The following is a 14,235-nucleotide window of genomic DNA, read 5'->3' as shown; positions in this document are numbered from 1 at the left end:
GCAGAATTGCTGCCATCTTGAAGTGGAGCAATTTGCATAAGGATCAATGGAGTCATTTAGTTATGCATACTTTTGTTTCTTAGGTGGGTAAAGCATGTAAAACATTCTCCAAATCTGATGGCCAGCTCTTCACTGGTCAGATTAGTAGCGTGGACCACGTGCTGTTCTTTGTTTGAACAAAGGTGAGTGCCTCTTAGTAACATATTGACTGTGACTGTGCTGTGGATATACTCTCCCTAGAGAAGTGCGTGGCCTGTTTCTTTCATTGGGCTCTGCCATTATTTTGATGATCTGGATGATGGAGCAGCTACTGTTCGGGCTCTTGCTGCAAGACTCTGTGCTACTACAGTGCCTGTACCTGCAGCATCAATGCGGTTGTCCAAGTCATATCGGGAGGAATGCCTGTATAAGGTGAGGGGAGGAGGGAAGCAAGCACAAATATTACTGTATCGTATGACATTAGAAACATGAAGGATTACCATCATAAAGCGAAACTGTAAGTAAAATAGCTTCAAATCAAAGTATGGTCCCAATAAATTTTAAATGGCTAGAACATCTTCAAATGTAGATCATAGCCGCAGAAAATTGACATCTTTTACCTGTGGAATATTATTGCCTCCCCTTTTTTGAGTGTTCATCCGGAGGAATAACGTGTCCCCATTCTTGATGTTTATTTATCTTCAACACCATACCATACCACTCAAATATGGCTACCCCTGTCCTCCAGCAAGCGATGTTTAGGGAACGAAAGGTGCTGGCAGGAAGGAAGGGATGAGGAGTGAAACAATCAACTATATAGATTTGGAGTGAGTAGGTAACTCAGTGAGGGGGAAGGTGGCAAGTGAGGAGCTGGGATAAGTATTATGTGGGTATGGGGGCGAGAGAGGGTGCAAGCAGAATGAATGGAAGTGAGCAGAGCGAAAATAGTGGGAACAATCGGTGAAAAGAGGGAGTGGGGAGAGAGAGAGGAAGGCCGTGAGTTCCCATTGCGTACTAAAGGTCAAATCCTACAGAAACCTGAAAAGGCAACACAGTTCGAAGAACTCAGCGATGGGAGAATACAACTAATCTATTCAAATGTCACGATGAAACAAAAGTACACCAGGGCTGGAACAAACGCAAGAATAAGAGAAAAGCCAACCAATCTGAAGCAGAAAGCCAAAATACACAAGAAACAAATTGAATCATCACTTGCAAGGGACAGTCCAAAACTCACTCTCAATATATGGTAAAATATTGGTTACAAAGCTGCCAATAACATACAACTTTAGTAGTCTGTATCAATACTCTCATATGGTACTGAATCAGAAGAAGGATTTTAGTTGCTCTGGGCAAAGAGAAAATTTGCAGACCCATTCACCTATCACCCTATTCTAATTGAGCTCCTAAATGTCTTAAAATGACAAGGGAGTACATCTACTCAATTGATTAACTGATTATTTTAAAATCATCTTTCAGCAAATGACTTCCTACAACTGGAAAAAAATGTACTTAATTACATTGCAAAGATAGACAAAAAGGGCCATTCAAAATAATTTATTTGATGCTTTTGAGATCTAGGGAAAATGATGCTGTCAATCACAAATGGTATTTGTTGCCCCTTCCAGTAATGCCATGCGAGGCGGAAGGAACGAATGATGTCACTTCTGCTACTGCTGGTACCTTTGGCAAATGCTGCTGCCTTCATTGTTGGAGTGTATAGTTCAGATGGATAAGGGGAATACAAGCCTCTATTTTGGCACCTAGAAAGGTCAATGCGGCTTAAATATTCAGTGTGTAGAGGTGCTTTCTGGCTTGGTGGCTCAACCTACCTCAACCTTAAGGACTATGTCAAGAAGAAGAGACAGGAAGGTAATGATGGAGCAGTAGACTAGACAGACTTGAATTTCAGCTTCTCAACCCCATGAGGTTGATAAATCAAATGTAATTCCTGAGCTCACTAGAAGTCTCCATGTCATCTGGGACTCCAGCTCAAATTCTGGTCATTTCTATAACAAATGAGTGCCTGATTTAGAGTTGGGTGAGTGGGTTACTCCATCACAAATGTGATGGCTATCCCTTTCTCCATTTTACAAGTGCTTTACATCAAAAGGCACTTGTAATATGGGGGATGGGATATCCGTCACAGGAGTAATCCATTCGTGGAACTCTAAATCAGGCACTTAGTGCTGTCTGGCAAAACTGTAGACTTTGTACATTCAGACTGAACCAATTGGACTAACACACCAGAAAACAATCATTTATAAAAGTAAGGAAATGACTGGAACTTGGTGTTCTTAGTAACATGGAGTCATCTACTAGCCTTTATCTATTCCGCTAATTAACAGTAGCACCTGTTGTTTACCATGCTCGAGAACTGCATGACTAGCTTGAAGCACATTTGAAAAACAAGTTATTGTCATTATTACAATTCAGTATACTCCAATTCATTTATTTAGAAGTCATTATGAATTATTTCTTTTTGTCGCTTCAAAATAGCACGTTAGCCATCAATAAAAAGTGCTTTGGCTCCTGTACAGGCTTATTAATAACTATATACATGTACCAGCTAAACATTGCACTGTATCTGTATTGTTTAAAAACTTTTAAGCACTGGCAAGGCATTCAGTTGTGAACATGTGCAATACCCTTCTGCAGGCTCGAATATCTATGCAACACATGGTACATTTCCATATACATTATGCTGAATCTTTCTCTCAAAGAGGGCCTCGGTTATGTATAGTACACAGAGGAACATAATACCTAGTAACCCTGCCAATATTTGAGTAGGCCTAACCTGTTCTTTTGAATTGTCACTGGTGGTGTACAGACATGTACAAAATGAGTAACAAAAGCATTGATTATGAAAATACCAGATCTAAGAGCCTGATTTAGATCTTGGCAGTCTTAACGCTGTCCAACCTCGGTGGCAGTCTCAAGTACTCAGTCGAGTTGATGAGTTTAGATGTTGCAGCAATAGAAAGGAGACCGCCCCCGAGGCAGTCTTTTTTGCTGGCTAGTAGTACTCCATCGCAGTCAGGTGGGCAGGATTGAGGCAGGACGATTTAGATGTTCCCATTGTACTGGTAGTTTCCTGGCAGTGGAGTCCTGACGTAGTGGGGCAGTGGTGGCAGGTAAGTGCGACTTATTTACATCTAAATACACATATATGTTGTGTATATGCCAATATGGACATGTAGGTAATGTGAACTAGCCATTATACATATAGCATTGCACACCAACAACATACACAAACCATTGACTGTACACGCACACCCACCACAATAGCCTCCCTTACATTCCAGCGAGAACAGGGTGGCTGAGCGTTGTTGTCAAGTAGCAGCAGCACAGCAAGGACCTGGACAAAGGCGCTGAAGATGGAATCGGTGGTGGGACCCTGAAAAAAGGGACGTTTCCACCTCTTTTCCTTTGTTTCTGCCAACCCAAGCTTGGAGGTTTCCCCACCACCGTTGCCTTGACATAAAAGGCACTTCGCAATCTGGATGATGGGAATCTGGGTGGGACTCCTTCCAACCGCCACTTCAGCCTCTGATGCCATGGGAGGCAGATCCTGGTGGAGCTGGCAGGACCGTGACAGTCTTCCATCCAATGTGCAGTCAATATCTAAATCAGGTGGGCAGGCCACTAAGGGGGTGGGTGGGAAAACCACCAAAAAACCAATGGCGGAACCAGTCCCACCAAGATCTAAATCAGACCCTAAATCTGCAATCTCCACTCGACCAAAAATTGTGTGACCCTGGGCAAAATATTACATTTCCCTGCTGGGCCTCGAGTTCATTATCTGCCTAAATAGGGTGTACATGGAAACTACCACACATACACTCTGAAGTGGTAGAAGCTTCTACAGGTAACAAGGAGCTGTTCAATTTCAGGGCAGGCTTTATTTGTAAGAGAATAAGGGCAGGTGCCCAAATTGTTTCTCAGGAGCCTACAAGGCCCTATGGAATGTCAAAGTGCCAAATACTAAGCCAGCATAGTGTTGATTTCACCTCATGCCTCTTTTGTCCACCATCAGACACTTAAATCCCCTTTCTCTCACTCTATTAGGTTCTTTTCCATCCTTACTTCCTCCCTATGTGACTTATTTCCTGTCTTTCTCTTCCTCCTTCTTTCCCCTTTCTGTGTTTTTCTCTCTTGTTCTGGGTAGGTGTCTGATCAGGTGAAATAAGTGCAAATCCACTAAATTGAGTGCCTGTGAGCTCCTCCTGCAACCACTGGCTCAAATTAAGCACCGGTTACCAGTGACGATCTATACACCCCTCACACACCCATCAGTGGTTTTAATCTATCACATAGTGTGCAAGAAACACATCCGGTCCTGATTTTTAGGTCGAGCCTAGAGCAGTGCACATGCGCTGCTCTAGGAGAGGGCCTCTTGGAATCACTCCAGCTTTTCTGAAAACTTGTGCGTGTGTGTTTTGATTTGCCACTCATTGTATTGGCCTTTGCGTGTGGCTTTCAAAAATGAAAGCATGCAATTGGCCAAAGGCGAGTGCATGTTCCACCTTTTCCAGTAAATGTTTCCTGCCATGGCATCCAGCTTGTGGGAGCGAGCAGGGGCGCGCAGGGTTCATGTTACGGTCGATTTCACTTTCGCAGCCGCGCTTCTCTCAAATGCTTTTGTTCCCACCTTGCTGCAGTGTGTTTGGTGTTTGTACAGTGTGCGCTACCCTGATCCGCATGCCGTTGAAATGACTTTGGCAGTTCTTACTTGGTAATTATCGGTCACTTTCCCCCCATCAATGTTTTTCGCAGTCTGCAGTCTGGTGCTCAGTCTGTTTTTTGTACACTCTGGAGTAGTAATCAGTCACTCCCGCTGCTTGTGCCACATGCATGAATGATGTGACACTCTCTTACACCCCCTTCATGCAATATTCTAGTGCTCACCAGACACGTGTGCTCAGTTTCCTTTGTTCAGTCTGCAGTAATAAGCGGTCAGTCTCACTCCCTTCCATTCGCGGTCAATCTTACTTCGTCTTGAATCACTCCGCAGTAATAACCATCCAGTGTTCCCTGTTCTTCATTTGGTCTGCAGACATGATAGGTCAGTCGCTCTTTCCTCTGTCCATGCTCGGTAATGATGCTGTAGCTTCTCCTATCCTTTCCTGTATTACCACTCAGCTTATGTTACTCCTTTCCCTTCCGCATAAAATCTTGAGCCTGAAATCACCTTTCCTCCCCCTTTGCTCTCCCTGTCACTCATATTTTCTATTTCTTAATAAGCCCAACGCTTCCCTGCTGGATCTTGAAACCACAGTGAAAGTCTTCGGTGTATGCAGGGGGTCTAAGCAAATCAGGATAGGATATTGCTTCTGAAAGGCCGGTGGGGCTAAGACAGAGCAAGTCACAGTTCGGGGTTTTGAGTTACTTATTATTTTTAGATCTATATATTCTTATTTTGTACGGTGTTTAATATGGTGCTTTAATTTTGTAACCGTCCATGCATTTTTTGAGCTGGTGGATTCCAGGACTCACCACAGCATTTAAATAACAACACTGGCACTTATTCGATGGTTGTACACTGCTTCATGTAGTACTAATTAATTACTTTATATCAAGCACGTGAATTACAGCACTTACAACGTATCACCTGTAGGCAGCACACATTAAATCCTTCTGGTAATATCAAATTATGAAAAACATCCATAAATAGGCTAGGCTACATAGGCAGCTGCGGCAATTGGAAATTTGTTGGTGCTAGAAATTGGATTGGAATAAAAGATATTGGATTGGAATATGAGATATCGAAACTATTTCTGTCACAAAGGTACACCCTAAATCACTATTCCATTTAACAGTTAGCACATTTTAATAATTCATAGACTAGGCTATCAAGACTGAAATATACATGCCGCTTTAAAGGGATCATTTCAAAAGTTCCAGAACCAGATTTTATTTCCTACCTACCCTTAAAGATAGCCAGGGTATGGTAGGATTTTGAAAATGAAGGAACCTAAAAAATTAAACCTCGGTAAATCATACTGCAGCTTGAAGTCCTTGAAAGATTGAATAGACTTAAAATCCAGCCTGTCCCCCATGGTGCAGGAGCCCTCGTCTTTGACTTGCAAGATATGGTATGGTAATATTGACTACCAAAATATTGTGAACAAAATAGCGAGGCCCAAAATACCAATAAATTAAGTATACATAGGTAAGTATAGGTTTAGCCTATGCTTACCTACACCTACTTCACTAGTTTGAAAATGCAATATTGGGATATGTGCCAAAACAAGAGAAGTAAAAATTAGCTAGCGTTAGCCCGTCTTTTCTTGCCTCAAAATGCTATGAGCTCAAATGCCAAAAGTGTGATATTTGAGTTTAGGGTTTCTCTTTTGCCTCTAAAATACCATAACTATATCTAAGGAACTGTGGTCAAAAAGTGTCTGCAAGGGATTAAGGACCACTCTAAACAATCAGGCAAAGAAGATGTGGCAGTATTTCAACTTATACTAGACATAAAACACACACAGCACAATTATTTATTCTTGTTTTCCAGAACTAAAAATTAGAACACACCATCTTCCCATCTATGTTAGAAATATAAAGTCTGGTATACTGAGCGAAACATGTGCTTCCAACACCAGTGTTCTACAGCATCTTCACCACAATATCGTAAATGTTAAAAATGAGGGGGTTCTTTTGGTCACAGAAATTATGGTTAGTGCTCTAGAAAGCTAAAATGACGGTACATTTTGTATAAATTCTCAAATATCGTTTTCATCAAGTTCAAGAAAAAAGGCTGGTATGCTGAGTGAAACATAAACTTCTAACACCAGCAGCAGCCCGTCAGTTAATTCACTAGTGTTCTACTGCACCTACACCACAGTGTTCTAATGACGAACAAAAGCTTTAACATTCTGTATGTAAAATATGTGGCACACCTGAACGCCAGCTTGATATAATCAAAGCTGTAAGGGAAAGCATTTCCCATACAGGATACAGCAGTAAATGAACAAAATGAGAGGATTATTTTTGACACAATAATCTCAGTGTGCAAATATCATAATATCAACAAACATAGGGGCATATTTACAACAAAGGGATGGAGTGCAGCGTTAGCCTTCCTGGCTTAACGCCACATTTTGCCACTTCAGAAATGCAGGGCTGCACCATATTTACAACAATATGGTGCAGCTCTGCAGGCACCGTTACACCATAGTGAAAGAGTGTCTGCGTTGAGGGGAAGATTGTTTATGTGCAGGAAGTTCTCCCTTCCTGCACATAAACAATCTTTAAATGACATTTTGTAACTTTTATGTGTGCTGCTTAATGTAGCACACATAGAAGTTGCAAAACTTAATTTTTGTTTTTGAGTGTTTATGTGCAGGAAGGGTCACCTTCCTGCACATAGACAATCAATAGCAATTTGCTGTTTCTATTTGTGTTGCACAACGTAGCACACATGGAAACAGCAAAAACAAGGAGAAATAAAGCATCTCTCCTCGTTTCCTCTGTTTAAGATTAGGATTTCCCTGGTCTTAATTTGGGCACTGCCTCCTATTTACACCACCCTTCTATTTAGGGTCAGTGTCAAAATCAATGGGTGTTGCAGTGGGACACCCACAGCAACACCCATTGCCCTCCCCTTTCACGCTAAGTACAGCGTGAAGGGCTGCCTTATTAACAAGGCAGTGTTGAGCCACAGTAAGTGGCTTAACGCTGCCTTGGAAATACGGAGAAGCCCCTATTGCCACCTCAACATCACTGAAAGTGGCGTTGTGGTGGCGATAGGGGCTTGTAAATATACCCCAAAGTATCTAGAAAACAAAGCCAATCAATTAGATTTTATGTGCAAAACACCACAGAATCCGAATAACACTTCAGCGCAGAATTTGTATTAAAACCGGCCAGGTGTGCCCAATAGGTCAGAGCATGGGAACTAATTTTATGGCTTTTTTGTTTTTTTCTGGATACCAAAATGTAACCACAATTTTACAAGTGTGTGAACAATTCAGCATCTGTATTAAGGCCCTATGGAATCTCAGTTCCAATAGTTACAATCCATCTTGATTTCCCCTTTCTTAATGCAACTAATGATTACCTTCTCTGATTGTACTTGGGAGATGCTGGATGCCAAAGAATGTAAAATTGCTTAAACTTCCATCATACTCTTTCCAAAATGTGTTTAGACATCACATAGGTAAAGTCTTTGTTAGAGATCACTCTCATGTGCTGGATAATGCATAGTTTCGTAGTTTGAGCTTATTAACTGTGCTACCAATGTATTGTTTACCACATCCACATTCCAATACATATACTACATGTGTTGTTTCACATAGTATCCTATATGTATGTATATATATATATATATATACATATACATGTATTGATGATTTATTTGTCATATGGGGGGATCTGAACAAAGCGCAGAGAGTTTTGTTGAACAAATTAACATCAATCAGCTGAATCTGCAATTTACCTGCAATATAAGCAAAGAAAGAATTAATTTTTGGGATATAGAAGTGTATATATCACAAAATCAGCTACAAACAAAACTACATCGGAAGCCCACTGCAGGCAATACCACTCTCCTTTCCACCAGCTTTCATCCTAGGCACACTATTTGTAGTATCCCTTATGGAGAAATGCTCCGGAATCGGCGCATTTGCAGTACAAATTAGGATTGAGGCACAACTAGCCAGCAAAGAACGCTTTTTCGAGAGAGGTTATTCTGAGAAAACTATAGTGCCATCAACAAAACTAAAATCCTGTCTAGAGAGGAACTTTTATCCAGACCCTCTCGTAAAACCAAGAAACATATTCTAGAGAATGAAACAGCAGTAGACAAGTGTGGCCCCAGACTTATCTTAACGTTTAATAAACAAAAAGATAGTCTGAGTAAGATCATTACCAACAATTGGCATCTGTTAAACAGTGATCCTATATTGGGCCCTATTTTGCCAACACTACCAACGATTACATATAGAAAGGCCCCATCTACAAGTGAGTTTTCAGTCAGTAGCAGCCCTGAACTGCCAAAAAATCAAGGGTGGCTTTCGGGAAGAAAGGGTTTCATAAGATGTTCAACATGCAAGGCGTGTAAACACGGGATCAGTAAAACCACGTTTCAAACTGCCTTTGACACCAGACCCACAAAAATCAGCAAGTTAATCACCTGCAAATCGGAATATGCCATCTATGTTTTGGAGTGCCCTTGTGGACTGCAGTATGTGGGAAGCACAACACTGCAAGTCAACAAGCGGATCCTCCAACATTTGCGAGCCATAACAAACAGGGATATAAATTATCCAGTGGCTCGGCATTTCAATGAGATGCACGGGAACGATGCATCCCAAATAAAATACTTTGCCGTAGACACTATTGCACCATTACGACGAGGCGGAGATAGAGAGGCACTCCTATGTAAACTCGAGACCAAGTATATCTTGGAACTCGACAGTAAAAGCGCGCAGGGATTAAACACAACGGAAGACCTGTACACGTGGCTGGATTAGAGACATTCATCTGACATATTAAATAGTCAGTGTTAACATTTCAAGGTAGACATCTCTGACATTCAGGATATAAGCATTTAACCTGGTTAGAACTAACAGATTATCTGCATACTCTCTACCTAATATCACTTTCCTTTTTATTCAGCAAGTATACTAGCAAGACCAAAAAAATAGAAAAATGAAACAAAGAAACAAATTATACCCTTGCACACTAGATTTGAGCACAGGTATGACCTACTGAATCCCAGGCAGGATTAGTAATGGATCATATATTGGGTTTTGCACTTGTTTTTTCACAAAAACAACTAAATGATTTTTTCTGTCAAGTGGGTTAGCAGGCCCACTATGGGCATAACACAAATCATATAATTTTGTAAAAGATGTTGCAGCAATATGTTTGACAATGTGTATTTATACAGAAATTTTAAAGGAGGTGTTATGAGTGACGTCAAATATTGTGCATCACATATGTATATTATGTATTGTATTTGAACAGACAGCAGGGTAGGTGTATACTATATTTATATACACCTTTTCGCCAAATGAGATGTTTTTTAAGAGCTATTATATATAATTAATTGAACATTTTATTTTTATATATATATATATACACATCAAGTAGTGTTTTATTGATAACTTATATCCATTTGGTCGATCAGCAATGTGAGTATTGCTGGCAAACTATGCAAATACTAATTTGATTTTACTCTATGTATTTTAAGTAATTTATTAATGCATATTTCCACATGTGTCCTTTGCACAACGATCTTGTCCACTATTGCACAAAATTTAAATGTTTAGCTGCTAACTGGTCAGAAGAACAGCGGTCCATGACATGACAGTCTGTTGTTTATGTTAATAGGTTGCACTGGCACTTTAAATATGGGGAAGTGTTGTCAGCGCGTCATGTGATCAAGGTCCTTGCGGACCGAAATGCGTCATGGCAGCATAGCGCAAAAAGATAAAATAAAATCTGCACAAAAGAAGCGGCGTCCGTTCCTGCTTTAAGATTCATGTAGCAAACGAATCAATTGAAAAAAGGTTATCTGGAATATATATATATATCTATATATCTATTCCATCATTTCACAACAGGATTCGTTTCCGGGATCCATCTCCCATAGTCAGGTGGCGTGTTGTACTCGGCCAATCCCACCGCCGAGTTAAGAATCAATAAAGTTTTCAGCTCCAGTAAGCAAAACACGCACTCAGAAAGGTACAGCTCGTTGGCGATTTATTCACAAGGTAACGCTACGCGTTTCAGCACAGAAGTGCCTTGATCACACGTTAACCTTCTACCAATCAAGAACATCTTATGTACAAACACCAGTACTCGTCAATTGTCATCAACATAGTGGAGGGACACTGACATGAAAAATAATGATTCGGCCATATTGGACTGGTTCCTTTCCATTAAATCCCTATTGCATCATAGAGATTTGAAATTCAAAACAGTGAGTCCGCTTAATTCAAGTGAAAGACCTGGACTCCATCTCATATGAATATTACAAGAATGACGTAAATATGCGCATAATAAGTAGTATCGCAAATATGCAACAGAAACAACATTATACTCGGTCTAGTGCCCGAAAGGAGTCAGTTTCTAAAAATCAAAAAAGTGATCAAGCCAAATTACGAGTAACTAGAGTGTCCAATTTCCAGTAAGGTGATCCCAATGGGTACGACTAGGGATGTTCCAACATGGTAATTAGAGTGCATCTAGATCCGAGGATCAAGAAAAAATCCAAAAAAGGGAGGGGAAAAAGGGGGGGTAAAAGTAACAAAAGTGACAAAGTGTGTCTTAGCTTTATCGTGGTGAGGTGATAGTCTTCTATTCAGTTCAGACATGTGAAGATCAGTGCAGTGCTCAGGTTTTCTAAGGAGTGACGTGCCCCCGGCTGACTCCTAGAAAGAAGTGACAAGAACATCGATTAAAATGGATTAAAAACAATATCATCAATTAGTATTTAGCAAGAACAATCAGAAAACAATCAAGCATCAGGACATGATGAATTATCATGGACACATTTAGACGGTAACTATAAGAGTTAATCCGTATGTAGATGGGTTGCAAGTTCCTCGTCCAAATTATGTCCCCCAGGAAATTTGGTCTCTAATTCTAATTTCCATTTAGATTCTCTAGTCCTGAGGGCAAGTTCTCGATTTCCACCACGCCTACCAACTTTGACCTGTTCAATCGCATAGTATCTCAAAAGATCACTGTTTGATTGGTGTACGGTTTGGAAGTGTCTGGCAATGGGATATTTGGGGTCTTTGTTATAGATGGCTCTCAAGTGTTCCTGGACTCTCTTTTTAGCCATGCACGACGTACTACCCACATACTTTTTTTGACAAGGACATTCCAAAATGTAGATTACATAGGTGGAGCTACAAGTAAGAAATTGTTTAATTTGTTTTTTTGTTTGGGTCCCTGGTATTGCAAACTCTTTAACCATCACACTAGACCGGCAGGCCCTGCAATGTCCACATGGATAGAATCCACTGAGTCCTTGGATATGTTGGCCCCTTTTATCAGTGATGTCACTTTTCACCAACATGTCCCTAAGGTTACGACCTCTTCTGTATGTTATGAGTGGTCTATTGGTCAATTTTGGGCCTAAGATGGAATCCGATTTTAAAATTTTCCAATTATCGGCCACTATTTTTTGGACTTGTTTGGACTTTTGGTTGTAGGTAGTTATTATTCTAGGTGGTTGTGATGAGACAATGGGTTTGGGTATAGGGTTCAGGGTCTCTGATCTCTGGATGATCGATGCTTTAGAAAGGGCTTTAGTCAGTACCCACTCGGGATATCCCCTGTCCCGAAACCGTTGGAGTATGTTGCTACTCTCGTGTGTGTAATCCGCCTCTTTGGTGCAATTTCTTTTAGCTCTTAAGAGCTCCCCATAAGGGATGCTCCATTTGAGTGATTCAGGATGGGAGCTCAGGGCATGAAGAAGGCTGTTGCCTGCCGTGTCCTTTCTATGGAGTTTGGAAATAAGTCTACCCTCTTGGATCGTGATACTGGTGTCTAAGAAATCCACCTGATGTTCACTAATGTTGTATGTCAGAAGTATATTGTAGCTGTTTTGATTGAGCTTTGTAATGAAGCTAACAGCCTCTTCCATTGTGCCCTGCCAGATGACAAAAAGGTCATCAATGTATCTTGACCAAAATTGTACCTTAGTAAAATGCTCCTTGAGATCTTCGTTGGTCCTAATTTCTTCTTCCCACTTCCCCAAAAATAAATTTGCGAAGTTGGGAGAAAACGCCGAACCCATGGCAGCGCCACGGATTTGCTTGAAAAAGGTACCGTCAAACATAAATATATTGTTACGTAGACAGAGTTTCATCATCTCTATAAGCATAACAGTATGGTTTCTAAATCCTATTTCACGGTTTTGTAAGAAATAGTAGCAAGCCTCCATACCCTGGGTATGGTCAATGACAGTATAGAGGGCACTGACATCCATTGTGATAAGAATGGAGCCTTCAGTCAATGTGATGGTCTCAATTTTTTTAAGAAAGTCAGTTGTGTCCTTGATGAAGGAAGGGAGTTGGAAGACATATTCTTTCAGGAAGTGATCTACGTACACTGACAGATTTTCGTTGACACTTCCTATGGAGGATATGATGGGTCTGCCTGGGGGTTCTAAGAGGTTTTTATGAACTTTAGGCAGTAAATAGAAAATTGGGAGTTTAGGAAAATCACGTTTGAGGAAGCAGAATTCATGCCAAGAAAGGAGCCCTTCAATTTGCCAATCGTGAAGTCTATTCCATGTTTCCTCTATGCTATTATTGTATTTGTTGGAGTTGGATTTGATGTAGAAGACATCACCTTCAAGTTGTCTGAGGGCTTCTTTGACATAGAGATCCCTGCCCCAAAGAACAATATTGCCTCCCTTATCGGAGGGTCTGAGTATAACAGAGTTATCGTCAGCCAGAGACAGGATGAAGTCACGATCCTGTTTAGACAAATTTCTATTCCTGTTCTCTCTGTTGTATTGTTTATGTTTAAGCTTGGCAAGTTCTTTGCTCACTACTTCTTGGAAGGTATCTATAGGGTCGTGTGGCATGATGGGGTAAAAAACCGATTTCGGTCTAAAGCTAGTACATGCAGCCCTATTCATATTAGTATCCCTCACACCCACAATAGAATCATCAGGTTGGCTATCAGATGATATACCTCCCAATACATACATGTCTAGAAGAAGATCTTGGTCATGAATATTAAGTTCAGGTATATCTACTATTGCCATGGATTGAGGAGTATCTTTTATAGATCTTAATGAATGCCATTTCTGAAGTTTTAGTTTCCTGCCGAATTTGTACAAATCTATTCGGGTATCAGGATAACTAAACAGTTCACTAGGGCAAAAAGTCAATCCCAAGCAGAGAGTACGTTTTTCCTTTATAGTCAAAGTTCTAGAGGACAAGTTTATGATTGTTTTATTTACCATGTCATCATCCATGGTTAACGTCTTCGTCTGTAGCCGCCTCTATTGGATCCCACCGGCTTTGTACTCTTTACGTTTTCTCTGCTGGAACTTGAGTCTTCTCTTCTGTGATCTGCTCTTCCTCTTGCTTGTCCTCTTGGTCTCCCACGAGTTGGTGTTTTCTGGGAGGACTGTTGTTGTTGGTGTGATTCGGCTTCTTTTTTCCGTCTGGTCCGTAGAACCCTGAACTCTTCTAAAAAAGTCGCTGGTTTCTTAACAACTATTTCAGTCTCGGATGCAGTGCTGACGGAATTTCTCGAAATATCTGAATCTGGTTCACTGAC

At 40.8% G+C, this 14,235-nt stretch overlaps 1 long non-coding RNA gene across 2 annotated transcripts in view; it reads right to left on the bottom strand.

Moving 5' to 3' along the window:
• Window positions 1-230: 230 nt before the first annotated feature.
• LOC146830925 (uncharacterized) overlaps window positions 231-14,235 on the bottom strand; it is a 236,779-nt gene continuing 222,774 nt past the window's right edge. Inside the window, exon 3 of one of the 2 annotated variants that reach the window (XR_014961211.1) lies at window positions 231-402. This is a non-coding gene — a long non-coding RNA (uncharacterized LOC146830925). Of the gene's footprint in view, window positions 403-10,939; window positions 11,361-14,235 lie in introns of those variants that run through there. The other variant, XR_014961210.1, reaches the window with a different exon arrangement.

This window comes from Triturus cristatus, chromosome 5_1 (assembly GCF_964204655.1).
Source record: "Triturus cristatus chromosome 5_1, aTriCri1.1, whole genome shotgun sequence".
Taxonomy (NCBI): Eukaryota; Metazoa; Chordata; class Amphibia; order Caudata; family Salamandridae; genus Triturus; species Triturus cristatus.
The sequence above is the reverse complement of the archived record's forward strand: the minus strand, read 5'-3'. Positions and strand labels throughout refer to the sequence as shown.